The sequence below is a fragment of the Coccinella septempunctata genome, chromosome 6 (assembly GCF_907165205.1).
Source record: "Coccinella septempunctata chromosome 6, icCocSept1.1, whole genome shotgun sequence".
NCBI classification, from domain to species: Eukaryota; Metazoa; Arthropoda; class Insecta; order Coleoptera; family Coccinellidae; genus Coccinella; species Coccinella septempunctata.
In genome coordinates, this window is record NC_058194.1 from 21,195,383 (window position 1) to 21,216,213 (window position 20,831).

The following is a 20,831-nucleotide window of genomic DNA, read 5'->3' on the forward strand; positions in this document are numbered from 1 at the left end:
TCTTCTGCCTACTAGTTTCTGAGATAGGTCCTGAAAAATGAAAATAATTACAATTATGTACTTTTGAAAGCAGTTTCGTTATACTAATGCTTACCTTATCATTTCAACTTTAAAATAGTTAACTTTGAAATCCGAATGATAAAGAGAAATGGAAATAAATAAATATAAGAGTAGAATTATGTATAAAATTGAAAGAATGAAAGTTTTCTGCTTTGTGCTTTTATTTTCATTAATAAATACAAAACTTCAAAAGGCCTGACTCATTATTTCAATTAGCTGTTAACTTGGTTCTTCAGATGCTGCCATATTTTCTGCTCATTTCATTTAGACTAAGTGGATTAGTTTTTGATTTCAATATTGTGGATACACAGATACTTGTATTTATACATAATTGAGTAAAATAAACTTCAGAGGAATGTTGATTGTATATGATCCATTCAATTCAAGGATATTCCTTGTGAAAACTGTTTCTCTGGAAAAGTATTATAGTTTTTTGTATCCATAAAATTTCGAAAATCGTGTTTTAATTCGAGAAAACATTTGGCACCTACAACTTGTAGATTTAATACCAGCTAAATTAAATCGCCAATTATTAGCCAGTGGCGCCAATGGATGAACGTGCAAACTTTTCAAGTTGATCATAAAATCAACGAACGTAATCAATCAATTATCAAGGTGTATCATATATTTCATTTTATAGATAGAATGAAGGTGAACCTGCTATTGAAATTGAAAAAATAATTATTTTTCTCGACTAGGAGTGAGATCATACAAATTATAGATACCCAAGAGACAATTGTAATCTGGTACAGTTTGCAAATTAACGGTAACCTAGAGTGTTAAAATAATTATTAGGTATCCATAGTTATGGTGTGGTACTCAATGAGTTAACCGATTCTTATGCGAGAAACACTTTTCTGGTGAAGAAAATTCAGGTTTCCAAATTACACCTATGTATATTTTGTTTTTAATTGAAACACCTACTTCTATTTTGTAGCATCCAACACCCAAGGACCAACAAACAGAAGTAAAAATAAGATTAGCAAAAAAGAATAATTCTTTGTATGAATACAACAAATAGGTCAGTCGGGGTATTTGAAATTCATATCTCATCTCGTAGATCTACCCAATGAGGGTGGGTGGTAATTTCTTTTTACAACGTCGTAAAATTCATTGGATATTTGCCTCGCTTTTTTTCCTACGGTTTTCAACAGAACTAATCGATTGAGTAGGACTTGAAGTATTGTTGAAAACAGAGTAGTTAAACCACCCCATAAACTCCATAAAAGTCGTTGGGACTGTTGTCTCGTAAGAAAATTGAATATGTGCGAAACCACAATTCAGCCGCGGTTGAATAAGGTGTGGTAGAAAGAATAGGCGAAGAACTCATTTGGTGTTTAAAAATACTTAACGAACTTTGGTACAATCAAGGCAGTAGAGTGGAGGTGCAATTGTTAGAGTCTAGTTGAAGGCGATGCATGTTTTATTGACTGATTCCCAGTAATTTTTGGAAACATAAAGTATGACTTATAAAGAATAAAAGTTTGATGAATTTTTTTTCATTGAAGATATTCTATAATAAAAAAGGTACTTTCAACCCAATTCAATAAATTGGAGATCAATCTGGATTATCACTGGTTTCTTGAGAAACTTGAATAATTCATCGGACTGTCTAAATAGCTCACTAACTTCATCTTTATTATCACATGATAGAAATTGTTCTCGGTTTCAGAACAGCCTACAGTGTGGAAACCGATATTAGCCCCTATAGCTTCAACAGAATTACCAATAGATTTGTACTTTATAATCAGAGTTTCAAAATTTACGACCGATATCAAATAACTCGTATCTTGGGAATGTATGATGCTTCCTTTTTATACAGGTTGTACCTGAATGACACCGAAAAAATAAAAGGGGTGATTCTTTGAGGAAAATTAAAGTGGGTATTTGGTGAAAATTTTTTTGAAGAACCTCCCCCCTGAAAAGTTTCACCCCTCCGAAGATTAAAAAAAAATTGTTTTTTTTTTAATTTTCCCTGTATATTGAACTGAAGACACGAAACTTGGTGATTATCATATGTCAATGAAATTACTCATGTTGGAATTTCTTCAACCCTGAAGTAGGCTCAGAAAGGGTTGAAATAGTAAACTTTTAGGGTGATATTTTTTCTCACAACTTTTTTTTGGGTGAAAAGCCAATTAGTATACTTACTTTTTTATTCCTACAAGTTTTTCGACTTTTTTATAGATAACTCAGATAACTGCGATGAAATCTGATTCATATGCGTATAATGGTACCATCGTAAAATCCAAGAGTGTCTCAAATTTCCATTAGAGTTACAATGCACTTTAATATCCTATACCCTGAAATTAAATTGCAATTCGATATTACGATTCATACGGGGCAATAAATTAAATAGTAATGGCGAACAACATTGAGAATCCGACATTCTTCAAGGAAGTAAATCATGATCCTATCTCTAAGTTTGAAGAACTAAAGGTATGCTCACAAAATTTCGAACTGATACCGCATAATATGTAAGTTTTATGGAATGTACAACATTTTCATCTCAACGACCGAAACATACGAGGATGTACTGATATCTAGTTAGCTTAGATCAGTTCCATGCATAAAAAAATATTGCGTTACCATAGCAACGAACAATAATTCATTAGAAGTGTCAGTGTGAAGTTTGAGGTAAAAAAAACCCAGAGTAACGCAACAAATTAAAAGAAAGAAGATGTCCACCGAAATTGTGAAAATCGAAAAATTGGAGTATCGAGCCATCATCAAGTTCCTGTATTTAAAAGGGTTAAGAGATGAGCAGATTTACGAAGATATGCTTAATACCCTTGGTGATCAATGTCCTTTGTATGCGACCGTGAAAAATTGGACTGCAAGCTTCAAAAGAGGTAAATTTTTAGTAGAAGATTTACCTCTTCAATGGAAGATGATGACTGATCGGAAAGGCCAGTTTCTGTGTCAGTCCCCGAAAATATCGATGCAGTTCATGACATGATTTTATCAGACAGTCGAATTGGGCTGAAACGGATATCTGAAGCACTGAATATTTCATACGAACGCGTACATCATATACTTCACGTCAATTTGGAGATGAGAAAAATTGCTGCAAATTGGATCCCAAATGTTTGAATGTTGACCAAAAGCGTGCAAGGGTAGCATCGCGTTCGATCTGTGCTCGATTTAAAAACGATGTAGACTTCTTAAACCGAATTGTTAATATGGATGTGACTTGGGTACATTTCTACGATCCAGAAATAAAGCAACAATCGATGTAATGGCGACACTCTGGTTGTCCAAGACCCAGTGGCGGATTTACATATTTGCCGCCTGTAGGCTATTCAAATTTTGCCGCCCTTACCATAATTATTTAGTTTAAGTTCAGCATAAATGCTGAATTAAAGTTCAGCAACTATAAAAACAAGTAGCAAAGAGAAAACAAACATCAAATATAATATATACATGGTGCATTGGATTAGTTGCGAAAAATTAAATTCTTTGTCAAAAAATGGGGTGGATCTTCAATGTAACATTTTTACAGCTCTCTAAAGGTGGCACTCGAAAAGCAGTTCTTGATTTTTTTCTTGAGAATCGAAAAACTGACAAGAATGAAATTAAGCAGATATTTTATGCGGGGAAGATTTCGATTCTGTTCCTCTATGATTGAAAGTGCTAGCTATTGAAAGACACCTCTAAACATTGTTCCGCAAGAAACTTTTTTCCATATTTCACAATGAAAAAATTGATTTTGGATAGCTTGATCCATCCTTAACAAATAGGGTCTTTTGTAGTATCTTGCGAATATTCACGGTTTTTCAGAAAAAAAGGGACACCTTAAACAAAGTGCATATCGAACATTTCTGCGTTTGCGAACACAATCATTTTAATGAGTATGTGACAAAATTCTCAAGATGATAGCCAAATCAACAAATAATTGTAACTGAATCAAAGTTAATCAAAACTAGTCGTACCAAAATTACATCCGCTTACTAGATAAATTCTAGTTCAGAAATGATTCCAGCCTCTACGACTGACGCTATCATCATGATTATTTTTTTATACCGTGAATTTTAGCAAGAAATCACAAGAGACCTTATTTTTGAGAATAGATTTAGTTATCCAAAATTAATTTTTCATTGTAAAATATGAATATCGAAAAAGTTTCTTGCTAAACAAAGATCAGGGATGGCTTTTTCTACCCCTTTCTATCACAGACAAAGAGAACCTAACATTTTTTGTAATGCCTTCACGACCGTACAAAATGTCTGCTTGATTTAATACGTATCAGTTTATTGATTTTCAATAAAAAAATATGAAAACTGTTTTTCGGACGCCATCTTTAGGGGGCTGTAACAAAGCAGGGGTACAAAAAAGGAAAGACCTTCCCTATTTTTTTAAAGCCCCCTAAATTTTCTGTAAATGTTCATATTATTATATGTAGGTATTATATGGCCACAAACTAACTGACGCTGACAATAAAATAGGAAGGTGAGTCATAAAAGTCTCACCTCGGGTTTCATAAAGGGAATCAACCAATACGTCAATTTGTTTTTATTTTCAAGTTATAATTCAGTCAAGATCGTTTAGAATATCATTCTCGCATCAAATTATGACGTTTATAGGTCCATTAAATTATTCTCAATTGCTACTTGTTCAATATATTCAAAAACGAAAAGGTTTCAGTGATTTCGTTTTAGAAATCAAGTGATTGTCAAATCGTTGATCGCAAAATCAAAGTTCTATGAAACCCGCTGTTAAAATATCTTTTTGCTATGTCGTCATATGAAATTTTGTTCATTAGTTCTGACTCAATACACAAAAAAACTAAAGCGTTCAGCTTTTCTTGCCCTAATGTGGTTCGTAGGTACCTAACTTTTCATCTTTTTCAAGCAAAAAAAGCTTCTCTAACCCGAAACATTTGTCGCTGGTGTATACATAGAGCCATAGGTACGAACTGCTATATCGAAGTTTGGACAAACATTTCTTGAATTGTGTTTTCCGAGAAACCGAAGAAACACATCCCAACGATTCAGAATCACCAAAAATTTTTCACCCTCACGGAGTTTCAGTAAAGAGTCCAATGCGGCCGAAATAAGAGGGAAACAGGAAAATAATAATAATAATTATTATTATTAATAACCATGCAGGGCAAAATAATGATGCACTACTTGTTCAGTTTATTTATATTTCGGGAAAATCAGATGTAGATAGGTATTAAAATAGCTTTGAAATACAAGTATTTCAGTTTCTATAATGGGTTCACAAAAAATTGTCCCCAAATTTGCCGCCTCCTAAAATCTGCCGCCCTAGGCTTCAGCCTACTCAGCCTCTATGGTAAATCCGCCACTGCCAAGACCTAAGAAGTTTCGTGTCCAAAAATCTGCTGGAAAAGTTCTTGCTCCGGTTTTTTGGGATTGCCATGGAGTAATCATGATTGATTTTTTTGATAAGGGTAGAACAATAACCGGAGATTACAATTCGACATTACTGACCACTCTAAGGGAAAAAATTAAAGAAAAAAGAAGCGGAAAGCTATCCAAAGGTGCTTTGTTGTTGCAGGACAACGCCACTGTACACAAAACTCATGTTGCCATGCAAAAAAATTCGTGATTTAGGGTTTGAATTACTAGAACACCCCCCTTATTCACCAGATTTGGCACCATCCGGCTATCATCTCTTTCCTCAACTGAAAAAAAGTTTATAAGGTCGTAAATTTTCTTTCAACGAGGAGGTAATAAAAGCTGTGGAGGTCTGGTTAGCAGAGCAAGAAAAAACATTTTTTTTGAAAGGTCTAGAGACGTTGAACGTTCATTGTAATAAATGTATCCAATTAAGAGGAAAATATGTTGAGTAATAAAATATTTTGATATTGAAATTTTGTTCGGTTCTATAGTAGGCTAAGAATTTTTCAATATATCCTCGTATAATTTCTGTATAAAGTAATAGAATGAACACATTCAATACAATTTTTAATGAAACATATCAATATTTACCTAAAAGTTTGGAGAAATTTTTATCTACCCAAATTTCTTGTTGTTAATTAACCAACTGCGTGACCAAAGCCATTTTGCTTCTGCATCAGGAACCAAATATTTCATTCCTGTCCATAAAATTTTATTCAATAACTTTCCTGAACGAGGAATGGTTATGTTAGATTTTCGTTAGTAGGATGACCTTTCATCCAGGGTCGCCGTAATTCATAAAGAATTTATAGATACCAACTGGGTACTAGGATACGGTGATGATTATCGAAACCGCAACTGAATTAATTAGCTATCATTGCATCGAAAACGATTCGAAATATCACCGAATAGAGGAACGCGATGACCAGTTTCTCGAATTGAGGAGATTAACATGCTGAGCCCGCTTGGTGTAAATAACATAAAATTTCAAAATATTAAATATAACCATTCGGTGGAATCGTGAGACGGTCGTCTTCCCACGACCGGGACGTTGTCAGGCAGTTCAGGGAGAATTGGGGGATAAATTAAGCTACTTTGCAGATGAAATATACTGCAGGCGTTTGTTGACAGCCCCGAATATATATGGCTTCTTTCTGGAAACACGTGTCATATTTACTAATCTGACGAGCGTTAAAAAACTAGGTTACCTACTGTAAATTTGAGCGTAATCTTAAGATGGGTCGCATTTGACCTATTCGACGTCTCAACCTGGCTAATAGTATAGTATAGGTACCTATATATTTATTTCGTTTCTACAATTAATTCACACATCAACTCAAATATGCCAAATAAGATAGAAAGATGTCAGAAAACAAAAAGTTATTTCATAAGCAATATCTTCCTTTGCAAAAGACTGCAAATTCCTCAAAATTGTAAGGTGCACATTGAAGTATACGTATACTCTATTCACTTTTATTTTAGCACTCGGTTGGCCATGGACACAAATTTGACACATTCCACTTTGTACAGTAAGAAAATGTGGGGTTATGACGCTTGTTAAAACATTATTGGGTTTTAAATCAGCGCTAGGTTGTCCATTCTATACGTAAAAGTCTCAGTAATTACATATTTTATCACAATGTCGAATCAATTCGGAAAATATGAAGTTGAAAATATGTGACGAACATAATTGACGTTTATACATACTGTTGCATACATACCAAATCTAGTTATATTCATGGAAAATACAAGAGATCAGTTTTTAAATATATTTATTTTTGCTATAGAAGAAAATTGAATTATTGACACATAATATGCAGTAGCTTTAGGACAGTTAATGTTGGTTATATTCATTGGAAAAAGGTTGAATATGTTACATCAGTTGTAGATTTCAAAAAAATCAATCTGAAGGTGAAATGCGTATGATCCATATATTGCAGTGGTTGGGAATGGGCATCTCCCGAAGGAATTGACAGATAATTACAAGAATGTTAAATTCTTCAACAAAAATCATCTTGCATCAATAGAATTCAAAGGAATTGAAGGAAGTTTCAAGGCAAGAGGAATTTTACCTTTAAACAAGAATTTCCCATGAATTAACAATTAACTGTCTCGTATTTATGGCTGTTTTTCTATAATACTTCGATATAATTATATATTTATTGATCCCTTAAGGCATTTACAATGTATTGGAAAAGTCAGATGAAAAATAGAAAAATTAATTTTTTGGAACTTATTCTACGATGACATTCATCGAAAATCCTGTAGTAACTTTTCGCACTCGTTCACCCTAAAATAAAATTTTCAAATGCTACCACTTTTTTTGGTCTCCCAATAGAAGGAAATTCTTTGCCAATCTCTTCATTCACAATCTTTCTTCTGATTTAAAACCCAAAAATTTTTTGACAAGCGTCATAACCCCACATTTTCTTACTATACAGAATGAAATATGTGTGTTATTTTCCATGGCCAACCGAGTGCTAAATTAAAAGTGAATGCATGGAGTATAATTGATTTTTATAATTCTGTATCCCAGAAACTATTCGCCAGATGACGTTCCAATTCATCAGGAAGTACAGGAACCTTAAAAACGTTATTTTGAGGCCTAGTACTTATTCTCCACCTACCACTAGGAAGTAGGCAGCGAAATATGAAGCAGCGTTAAGGAAGTTGTACAACTGGATGGATGACCACTCTAGTTCAATGATTTCGTTTGAAATTCCAAGTATTAATTTGAATTTGTTCAAAGAACTTTTATTGAATTCATTCTGTGATCAATAATTGTGATCAGACTTTTTTCCACGAAGAATATGAATTATTATGTGCTGTGAAATATGATTTCAATATTTATCCACAAATCACAACATGAGCTCATTACACGTTCATTTTTCACACTAAGTGCATTGGCTTGAAGGGATCACTGCCAAGTTTGCATATGGGTGGAAAAATTATAACGCCATTACTCTTATGGATATATAAATCATTTCGCTCCTGGCACTCGCAATAAATAAAATTTATGCGCAAATTATTATACGCCAAACATTTCTCGTTCTTGGTTCTTGCTTCAATTTTTGCCACAAGTATAGTGTAATATGAGGAATATTGTCAATAATAGAAAAATCATGATATGAAATATTGTTCCAAAGAAATGTTCACAGTTTAATGATTGTCCCTCCAATTTTACATTTTAGTGTTACCAACATTCGAACGTTTGGAGAAATTTTCGATAAACTGGAGTAATGAGACTTGTCAAGCCATTTCTGGGTTTTGAATCAGCGCTATGTTTTCCATTCTAGATAAAGGTCTAAGTATGTAATTACGTATTCCTCACAATGTGAATTTACTTCGGAAAATGAATCAATTTCGAAATATATGACCAACATAATTAACGTTTATACCGATTGAAGGGATTTTATATCTAGTTATTCACATGAAAAGTATGTGTGTTCAAGTATAATTATTTTTGTTATGAAAGAAAAATAAATTATTGATATTCAGATGCTTGAGAAGATTTAATGTTGGTTATTCTGTTGGACTAAAAGTTGAACACGTTTTGACATCAGTGTTGAGTTTATCTAGGATTACAAAACTGATATTCCCAAAGAAACATTTTTATTGTAAAAATTTTTCGAGAGATTGTAATTTTGGATGCAACGATATGCTTTTTTCCACATATATGCCGTCTGATGAACAGCAGTTCTTGATTTTTCTTTGCTTTTTGTCAAGCACTTTCGGGCTTTTTTCAGAGCAAAAAAAACGGTATTGGTAAATGGTGGTGACAACGTCGTTTTGTTTTTTCAAGTGTGTCAACCTCACACCGTACTTGTTACAAAAACTTAAAATAAATCATTTCATGGCCAACTGACTGATTCATAAAAGTGAATGGACATATATATCCAAATGCCGAGCTAGAATTCTCATTGAAGATTTCAGAAACGTTCCAAACAACTTTGTTTATCCGTTCTGAATTTCCTGCTACTCTGCATAAGTGATCGTTTTTGCAAAAGTGGATCCAATTTCATACAATTATGAAATTAACACCTTGGCTTACCTATAGCGCGCAATCAAGGCTCATCTTTATGCATTGCCGGCTATAGAGTGTATGTAAATTGGCCATAATTTCACGGCTTCTTTTAGTGGGCAATAAATCAAATTAAATGAAAGGCTTCATCCCGTGAGAGTGAGGAACGTTCCTCATCCGAAGTCAAGTTGATCAGTTCATCGGAATGATTTTCGTTAGCTTTTGGATGTGTTACATCAGTCATTATAGGGTGTTTTAATCGTTAGGGGAAATATAAGAGGATATATTGAAAAATTCTTAGCCTACTATAGAACCAAACAAAATTTCAATGTCAAAATATTTTAATTCGCAACATATTCTCCTCTTAATTGGATACGTTTATTACAGCGAACCTGCAACGTTTCTAGAACTCTCAACAAAAAAAGTTTCTTCTTGCTCTGCAAACCAGATCTCCCTAAACCTTTTTTTTTAGTTGAAGAAAGAGCTGATAGTCGGATGGAGCCAAATTTGGTGAATAAAGGGGTGTTCTAGTAATTCAAACCCTAAATCACGAATTTTTTGCATGGCAACATGAGATTTTTGTGCAGGGGCGTTGTCCTGCTAAAACAAAACACCTTTGGATAGCTTTCCGCGTCTTTTCTCTTTAATTTTTTTCCTTAGAGTGGTCAGTAATGTCGAATAGTAATCTCCGGTTATTGTTCTACCCTTATCAAAAAAATCAATCATGATTACTCCATGGCAATCCCAAAAAACCGGAGCAAGAACTTTTCCAGCAGATTTCTGGACACGAAACTTCTTAGGACTTGGACAACCAGAGTGTCGCCATTACATCGATTGTTGCTTTATTTCTGGATCGTAGAAATGTACCCAAGTCACATCCATATTAACAATTCGGTTTAAGAAGTCTACATCGTTTTCAAATCGAGCATAGATCGAACGCGATGCTTCTAACCTTGCACGCTTTTGGTCAACATTCAAACATTTGGGGATTCATTTTGCAGCAATTTTCCTCAGATCCAAATGGACGTGAACCATATGTTGAACGCTTTCGTATGAAATATTTAGTGCTTCAGATATCCGTTACAGCCATAGACCTAATAAAATATGGACAGGCCCTGAGAGAGAGAGGTCACGAGTAGTACGTTAGAAAGAGATGGACATATGGTAGAAAATGTCAAAATCATATGTTTATTGTTTACTGTTCAGCTACTGTGTTTTCAATCGATATTTCATTCTCGTCACAAACAATTTAGCAGAAATCTAGGTTTTTAGAATCGACTGCTACATGCTAATAAAGCGAAAGTGATTTATTTTTGGAAATAATAGACCAATAAAGGAGTTTCTTTGTTATTTCATGTATGTACATATAGGACATGATTTACAAAGATTTACAAGGAATATACCTAGTCTACTTTCTATATTTCATAAGGCCACAGCAAGAATTTGTAGAGGTGACTTGAATTTCGAGATAGTAGATATATTATTGAATATTATAAGGAATGTTGTTCTAAACGAAGTAGGTACATATGTACCATCACATTCTATTTCAAGGCATGTCCGAAGAAAATACTTAACTCTAATCTGGATTCAATATTAGGAAGAGAAAAGATGTAAATCATTCAGTAAGCCCTGTGACATCGGCAAACTAAAAACTCAATATTTTCTGTTGATCAGTGTCACAGAAATCTAACACTGGAAAGCCACACGATAAAGAAACAGGAGCAGTAAAATACTACTGCCAGGAGTGCCAGAGAAGAGCAACTAAACCACCTGATGGAGAACCTTTCAAAATAATTGAAAAAAAAATTGTGAATGATTAATCATCATATAAATATTTCCCCGGCAGTAAATTTCATATTATTTGTGAAAGTATCAATAAACATACTCAAAAGTATTGCCCTTTTCTCTATACCACACATATTCTTGCTCAAGGAAGGTGAAATGTTTAAAAAATTCACTTTAACGATTAATTTTTCTCTGTGCAGCCAGAACGCAAAGCAGGGGTCCTTTTATCTTCCCAAATCACGAGTAATTTCAGTGTATATAAAATCAGACTCTGGCGAATGAGATAATAGTGTTGTTTTACACAACTCTCAAGTTTTTTACATTAATTAAAATCAAAAAAAAAATTTTCAGGTAGTATTTCTTTTATACGGAATCTATTATTTTATCAACACTTCGAAGTTTCAAGTACGAGAAAAATATAGTTGATTTGATAACATTTTCGAAGTTGATTTCAGTCAGAGGCAACCTCTGTTGTTGTCTTCTCTTTCAGTACAAAAATTGCTTCAAATTAATAGAAAGTCTATAAATCTACCGACAACCACCCAAAAATGCAACATGGAGGTTCAGCGGGCTGGTAGAATTCCCGAGTTTACTCGATAACTTGGTTGAAGCGGCAACGTTGATTTATTCTCTACCAGCTACCAGCTTGACGTTTACTACCAGGGACTACTGTTATCTCTCTTTTCTACCACCCCCCTCTCTCTCCTTGGTATTCCTCGATGCGGTGAACGGGAAAACCACGTGAAGGCCTGTCCATGTATTATTAGGTCTATGGTTACAGCCCAATTCGACGGTCTGATAAAGGGCCTGTTCCGATATTGCTGTTTTTACTGGCCAGCAATCGAATAACAATAGAACTCGAACGACTGGGCCAATAGACATCGTCTCTGAAATACTGACAGTACTGTTCAGGAATATCGGAACAGGCGGAAAATCATGTCATGAACTGCATCGATATTTTCGGGGACTGACACAGAAACTGGCCTTCCCGATCGGTTATCATATTCAATGGAAAATCTTTTGAAGCTTGCAGTCCAATTTTTCACATTGATCACCAAGGGTACTAAGCCTATCTTCGTGAATCTGCTTAACTCTTAACCCTTTTAAATAAGTACAGGTACTTGATGATGGCCCGATACTCCAATTTTTCGTTTTTCCCAATTTCGGTGGACATCTTCTTTTTTTTATTTTATTGCTTAACTCTGGTTTACTTTTTTGACCTAAAACTTGACACTGACACTTCTAATCAGTTATTGTTCGTTGCTATGGTAACGCAATATTTTTTTTATTCATGGAATTAGTCTAGGCTTACTAGATGTCAATACATCCTCGTAAGTTAGTCCTAACTTTTAACTAAATGAATAATCTCTTGAATGTCAATATCTTTGGAGAATACTAAAGGCAACTGAGGTTCTCTCACATTTATAAATTTGGTGAATTTACACACCACGTTGCGTTTCTGTAGAGGGCTGTAATAAATAATAGAAAAAAAATACAACTCTGAATTTCATCGCTAAATGTGATGAATATTTTATTTTCTGAAAGTTCTAGCATTCGTGGTGGATAGCCTGAGTGGTCAACAATTAAGAAATATGCAAAAACGGAAATTTTTCGCTACCTTAAGTTCATTTCATATTTTATAAAAGAAGAAGACATTAAAAAAAAATTAACTTCAATCAGTTACTCATAGACTAAGGATAGTGCTTCCCAATACTGGAGTCCAATTCAATATAATCCAATATCGGCAAAGAAACATCGAAGTTATAGCTAGAAATGTAAGAAACGGATGAGGTATTCACATATTTTCATAAAATGGCGATATTTTCTTAGAAACGCAATGAAGTTATTCGAAAAGTGTCAAAGATGTCCCGACATATTGACCTAATAATCCAACCAGCACCACAAGAACTTTATAAGGTCCTCTACTATTCCCAAATTCTTCGCCAAAAACCGAAAATTTTTGTCATTCATACCCTGTAAAATAAGAAGAAAATACCCTTCAACAAGGCTCTGCAGCTGTAACATTGTAGTTCTGTAGGTAATTTTTTGCTGATATATTTCGCTATATTTGGTTGGAACTAAATAATCAAGGTTGTATAAAGAATAGTTCGTCAGAAGCTGTTCATATTCCTATAAAAATTTCAATTTCCAAGGAATATTCACAAAGGAAGACCGGTTACACATCAATGTTTGTGTAGATAGTGTGATTTATTAAATATTCACGTAGGTCTGATGGATACTGGCTTCTCGTTCATAATTCAATTTATTAAATGTCACCTACAGATGCAATTATTCCTCTTGAATATATTTCACAAGATATCGATGAATCCGGTGTGTTTATTTTACGATAAAATTATGCTACGGCCAATAACGAAGTGAAAATTAACATATATCTCTTTCACTGTGTCCCCACTTACATAATTGCAGTATGGGAAACCCGCTCCTTATGTACATAATACCGCATTTCGTCCAAATTAGGAACTGAGGCAACAAGTCAAAGAGAAGCGAAGGTGATAATTTTATTACCGTATAATTTATTTTCTTTTCGAATCTATCGGGATTAGAACACGAAAAGCAAATTTGTCTTTTCCGATAAAGATTCCTTTCGATATTGAAACGATGGGAATATACGTATAATTTGAATGCTACCAAAGTGAATGTGTTGGAGTCAACTTTCATAGGAAAGACTGTGGGGTAATTTTTACTTTTAACCCATCAAAATGTATGCTGATCATGGTCGGCAAACTTATACATTCTCTGCAGGCTTAATGGTTAACAGTAACTACTATTCGCAAGTGGATAGAAAACCCTGGGACAAACCCTATTAAAAACATAAATATACTCTCTGAAAACCAAGAATCCTCGCAAGAATCAATTATAAGAATTCTACCTCGAAGGATTTATTAATTAGAACATTATCCAAAGCCAGCAGTCCCAGGTTTGAAATAGATTTTCAGTACTTACCCTTCAAGTGGAGTAACAATATTTAATTGAAAAAATGTAAACTTAAACTGAAATTGTGAAAAAAAATTGGGACAGTCAAAGAATTTCTCAAACAGTTCCGTTTGTAATGTGTCAAATATTGCTGCAAAAACCTTCAAATTAAGAAAGTCATTTTCCTTATTATTCAACTCAAATTTCACCCCAAATTTTCGATATTCTTCAACCCTAAATGTCATATTGATCGTGTTGATGTGGATATGGGAATTTTAGTACTGAATCAATATTGTGATGTATTCATTCTTAATTAGAACACATGAAATCGAACAAATTCCCTACATCTATCGAGATTGGATTAGAGTTTACTGAATTATTAGCAGAAGTCTGCATTTATGGAATGATAATAACATGCCCATACTGTCTACCAAAGGACAGGCATTTTCTGAATTGTGAGAGAATGATTTCTTCTTGGTGGTCTAAGGGTGCCTATCGCAGTAAATACTTATCAGGGAGCTAATTATCGTGAGAATTCCTTATAAAGAATGCGAGACCGCTCCCTTGTCCGTGCATCACAAGTTTCGTCAACTTGAGAGACAGAAAACCCTTCAGGATATGAGAAAGTAAATAAATTCGACAAAATAATTTGGTCCTTACCCTTTGCGAGGAACTAGCCGTTACTTGTATCAGCTACATTAGGGGCCATCAACTGTAAACAAAAAATACACAGAATGAAAATTCGCAAATAACTAATGAAACTAAATTACAGATCATCAGGATTGAAAAGTTGTGATTTGAAGAAAAGGCTGCTATGATAGGTACTTCGAATTGGTTTTTTGTTTCGCTCAGCTTTGAAATCATTATTAACTTGAACTAAAACAATGAATTCCAAAAAATCATGCAGTGAAAGAGCCTATTTTTGTGACAGTGGAGATTTTTTAGTGTTTTATCCCCAATTTTCAACTATATATTGTGGAATGATGCGCATCAGTAGTGAAACCTTGTGTACATATTTTCTCCAGAAGATTATTATCTTCTGATGAATTACCCAATTGGCTGTAGAAGAATTATTACTTTCTTATGGCTAGTATATCATAAGTGATTAAATGAATTCCTCCTTAGATTAAATTGGATTTTTCAGCTATAGATAAAAAGGCATCTGCTTTTACAATGTTCAGAAGGAATAATAGGACTGACTCGATGTTTTCCGAAAGGTTCCTCTTTTAATTGTGTCTAAGAGATTTACTAACCACAGGGATAAGAACGATTCCTTTACAAATTATCAATATGAATTGAAGTCCAACAAAATCGATGAACTGATGAATATCCTCGATTGCATTGAGAGCATCTTGTATAAGATCGATTCGAAGAAATATGTCGTGATCTCCTTGAAAATGCAAAGGCTTTCAGTTTGACTGACCCACTTATTATCTCTAGTAACATCCTCAATATGGAAGTAAGAGGTGTGTGCATGAAGCTTGCTCCTATACCTTATAAATATATCAGTTTGCAAAAATTTTCCCAAACTCCTCGAGACTTAGGCTCACATCGGAAGGGCGTATTTTTAAGCACTTCATTAATGACTCGTTTCTAGTTAGAATATTTCCTTAAATTCATATCAAGATGCGAGTGACATACCTATTGCAGACTTGGATAGAATAATTCTTGCTGGTTTGGCAAATTGCACGATAACAAATGGTAAAAAAAGTTACAGTATGTATATCCGCACTTTTGGAATTTAAAATAGGTTTGCGGCAAATGTCTAACGCTTATCGGATATGTGTTCGATCAATTTTCAACATCCCAGTCCCCATCCAGTGGGGAAAAGTGTGAACTTTCCTTAAGAAGCGACGTGGCCACTCCATTCATCCAATTTTAATTCCATTGAATATGTGTTGAGAATCATATGAGGAGGAGGCTAGCAACTTTACTGCTCCACAGAATCCCGCACATTTAATAAACAAAATTCAAGTTTTCTGAAACAAAAGGAATTTGTTGATGCTTAAACATGTCCTTAGCCGCAGGACAGCAGAATACTTTATCAGTTTTTTGCCAGATTTTATTTTAATAAAAATTCATGCAAATATTACCATTTCATTGTCACACGAAATAACAAAAATTAAGTTGAAGCGATTATTGTGGTTGTTACACACCTACTAGTACTTAGTATATTTTAATCAAGCGATATTCTAATTGTCCCTACATTCATTACCATTTTCCATATTAACAATCTTTAAACAATCGTTCATAATAGGATAAATGAATAACTTATCTTATCTATGTTTTGTTGATAGGTAAACTCAATTTTTTCGATTAATGTTCTTTTTCAGAATCAACATACATTGGTGTAGTTGGATTTATGTTGTAGGTTTCATATTCTGATTTTTCTTCAGTTTAGTTAACATTATGAGGTAAATCTATAAGTTATTACGCTAACAGCGCTCCTTAAATGGAAGTAATTTTAGTTGTTATTAATTTGGGTGAATAAATAATGAAGGCAAAAGTTAGAATTACTAGTTCAATGTTGAAATTAACATGTCGATTGAAGCTTTTTTACCGCATTTTTTTCAAACCAGCATATTGATTTAAGGCAAGTAGACTAGAAAAATTATAACTGCCGCTATATGTTCATTGCTTAATATTTTATATATTCGAGAATAATTATGGCAGCTCTCATGGAAAATAATGTTAATCATGTTCGAGTAGAACCGCAGTTTTACTTGAATTATTCTAATTTTCACGTTATTAGTGTCAACTGAGGGAAAACTTCGTATTTATGGAGTGGGATGCTTTGATCATAGCGACATTTTTCATCTCAAGTGTTATTCATGAATCTGTTTAGCGATTTGCATATAAATTTTTCAACGAAAGTAAATATAGCTTGCAATGATATGCGTGTCAATCAATACCTACTGCGTCAATCAAACAGAAATCTAGTCTTCGAAACATATTGTGAAATTGTAATCACCTTCAATCTTGTAAAAATTCCAATGGTATAATTTGACATGATTGAATTTTTCAGATTCTCTAGAAAATAACATAGGTAGGTAGGTAAATGTCTTTATTGCCAATGCAATTGGCCATCGACCAGCGGTCCTTCAGCCTGTATTTTACAATTTTTGGTAGATTTAATTAAATTTAATATTAACAATTTTCAAGGATATCCATAATATTGTGATGGGTTTGTAAAATTGAATTGAAGAAGCAACCTCTCCAAATATTCAATATTTCACGAGCACTGAAATAGTCAGCTTCTTCAAATACACTGCTCAATAATTGATAGGGATCATTGACCTTTCATCAATGTATTTCAAGAATATTAAAGATGTTTATTTGGATTCGATACCAGTGTACAAGAAATGTTCTGTTGATATTCCTGTTTTTTTTTCCAGCAAATAATATAATTGAAAAAAATATATTTACAAATATGAAAAATTCTATGTTTGAATACTGAACATAAAAAAATTAATGAAGAGAAAACAAAAGATATATTCCAGATAATTTAATAAAAGCGACAAAAGCCACGTATAAAGAGAAATTTGTACGTAATCCTCATCAATTGTTGGGCAGTGTAAGATATCTATATAGATATATAGTATGTAGGAACTCTTTCTCTATCCTCATAACTGATTTCACAAAAGCTGACTACATAATTTTCTTTCGAGATAAATTATACCAATATTTACTGTTGGTGCGAGCAAGTGAAACTTAATCCTCATCTTCTCAAATTCACCAGCTACTTCAGAAGTACCTACTTGAACCTTTAGAATAAATATTTGCGATATGAAATCGGAGAAATCCTTGGTCGAAAAGCATACTAAAATTCCCTGAACTCAATAACAGGCAGAGCAAAAATTTGGTTTGTTCTACCTGTAAGCGAAAATATTCCATTGACGTTTACACAACCTTTTTTGATGATTGAATGTGATTTGATTTACATTAATTCACATCTTGGCAAATGTTAGGTACATATATAATTTTCGAATTACACAAGTGAGGTTAGAATTAAATGAAGCTTTCCTATCAGATGGAAACTTTAAGTGCTTTCTGGTACAGTAAATTCAGTCCAATTTCATTTTATTAATATCCTTAAGTGAATTCATATTGAACTTTGGATGTTATATCAACAAGAACATTTCATATAATTTAAAATATTATGGTGTGAATAAGATCCTGTACTCCTTATTTTATTCATATCCCAATAAAATAGTTATTAATCCACTTTCACAGCTATAAGTGGAAAAGTCATAAAACTTGACTTGAAATAATATTCCACGCGTAAAGTGGGTATACTCCCCTAAAGACTTCAAGGACTTAGACAAAAAGGTTTTTTCTCGGGTTTTTTGTAGTTGATTTCAAAAAATAGTTGGGCTATATATTTCAGACTTAGAGTTAACAAAATGAACTTATCAAAAATTCGAATTATTTTAACGAGTTGAAATTTTCGAGGTTGATTGAGAATGCTGATCTCATTCTTGATCAGCATGAAAGATTCATTCTATCTTTCACTAGAAGGCTTCCAAAATAATTCATTCGAATGTCATTTTACCATAATTGGCTAGAGGCTAGACGTTATGACTAAAGGAGTGGCTAGCGCCGGCGTTTATTCTGTGGAATGTCAACAATACACCGCTAATTTACAAGTAAATAACGCTTTTTGTTGTGATCATTACATATCCTGTAACACATAGATAAATCTAGTTAATTCTTAAAATATTTCAATAAGTAATCCTGTTGTTGATATATACAGTGTGAGTCTTCGACTGGTACATATAAATCAACAGTAGATTCTTCAGGTCAAGTGAAACACTTTTTTCTTTTACCATTATCTCCGATTTGGCCTAGATAAAAAGATATAGCCTTACGAAGGAAGACTAATTATAGCAGTTACTCTTTTAGAATAATATGTATCACATTCAAATTTGCGATGAGTTTTCTAGGATATAATAAACGCGTGTCGAAAGTTGTCTATCGAAAACTCCCGAAAAAGTTGGGGGTAGTTAAAAATTCGTCAAAACCGAAGGGTTACGCCGAGCTCCATGAAATTTCGAAATTTATTACTACATAAGTTGCTCTCTAAGTACTTGGGAGTAATATTTTTTCGAATGTACAAGTCAAAGACTCACCCTGTATAATCAAGGTTGCCCTTACTGCTGGATAGTGTTGTACCTACAAACAGTTCCTGTGTGCAGGAGTCCATAGATTATTGAATTAGTAATTTTGTAGGTAACTCGAAATATAAAATTTTCAAGGATTATTAACTTTTGATATATTTCTTGGGAAGGTCTTCACAATATTGGATTGCTTTAAGAATGAAGCGGCCAAATGCAAACAAATAGTAGTTGCGTGATGCAAAATACTTGAAATATGATCTTGAACTTTCGCATCCGAATGTAAAATACGCATGATATGCAAATGCAAAATAAGTAATGCGTCTGGACAACTGATGGACGATTATTGCAATACTCAGAAACGATGGAATATATATACTTACTAGGAATTGCAAATCCTGTCTTGAACGAAATTTATATGGAAGGAAGAAATGTCAATAAATAGAATTTTTACTGAGCTTTATAGCCCTGCAATCCGAAAAGAATATTTCGCCATGAAACAGGTGTCGTGTTCAATACCTCATTAAAATCGGAATTGCAGTTACGATTTCATCATGAGCGTAAGCTAGACGTCTGTTCGAAATGGACAATCGTGCATGTTTATGAACTTTCTGCCTGAAAATAATTTCGTTTCAGTATCGAACAGCTGTTCCTATGAAATACGTAACTTCTGAAGAAGGATTAATATTTTCTCATTATACTAATCATACAGGGTGATTCATTAGGAAATGCGTATACGACACCGAGGTGCTTCTAAGTACCCTTTATTTTATTTGTCTACCATTCTTTGTAACTAGGATACAGATTTATTCTTTCAATTCATTATAATTTATGAACCACCCTATACATTTTTGTGATATTTGATTCTTATGTTGTTTGCGTCAGGAGTTCTATCTATTGGCATAATAAAAAGTCTCGTTCCAGGTCCGGCTATAAGAAAATTAAGGAGAAGGTTGCGAGTTGAAACAACACGCTTTATATCAATATTTTGAAATTTTACTCACAAATTTGGAAAGAGTAGAAAAAACAAGTGGGATAAAATGTTTCCGCATATCTACCACTTTTTCACTTGTTAGCCTAAGTCAAATTAAGTGGAAATAAGAGACATAATGGACATTGTTTTCGTCTGAGTTTTGACCTGGGAGGGATTGAACAGGATCTCGTTTCATACTAGATGGCGCTCGAGTACTACTCGATAATACTCGGAAGCGCCTACCAGTACTTAATTAGGCTCCATCAATCCCAAGCATTTTTCTATCGGAGAAGGAGCTGAGTTGCTCTGACGAGGTCAAATGAGACTAAAACCATGGTCTGCATCTGCTCTTCTTCAGTGGAACGTTCTCAATTCAGTTATCCTGTCGATGGCAAATTGACTAGTCACTAGTTACGCTGGTTGATATTTATATCGGCGGGTGGTATGCATCTGAATTAGTTATTTTAGTTTCTATTAATGATAATTTGTCCCAATAGCGGTCATTTCCTCTCGTATTTCAATGAAATAAAGATCTAGTAATCGAGAGAATAGGAAGGATTGATGATTTCATGGAATTAATC

General features: G+C 33.7%; 1 protein-coding gene and 1 long non-coding RNA gene across 4 annotated transcripts in view; one reads left to right on the forward strand and one right to left on the reverse strand.

The window, feature by feature from the left end:
- Positions 1–20,831, reverse strand: part of LOC123315062 — a 137,352-nt gene that overhangs the window by 28,131 nt on the left and 88,390 nt on the right. Inside the window, exon 2 of one of the 2 annotated variants that reach the window (XM_044900617.1) lies at positions 14,824–14,875. The exons of the other annotated variant lie outside the window; for it this stretch is intronic. The gene's annotated coding sequence lies outside the window, so the exon portion shown is untranslated. The remainder of the gene's footprint in view (positions 1–14,823; positions 14,876–20,831) is intronic. 2 annotated transcript variants of the gene reach the window in all.
- Positions 10,573–11,338, forward strand: LOC123315063. Of its 2 annotated transcripts, none has more exons than XR_006537903.1 (2): positions 10,573–10,915; positions 10,996–11,338. It is a non-coding gene; the product is annotated as an uncharacterized LOC123315063 (long non-coding RNA). The 2 variants fall into 2 exon arrangements; XR_006537902.1 differs by having other exon boundaries at positions 10,573–10,895.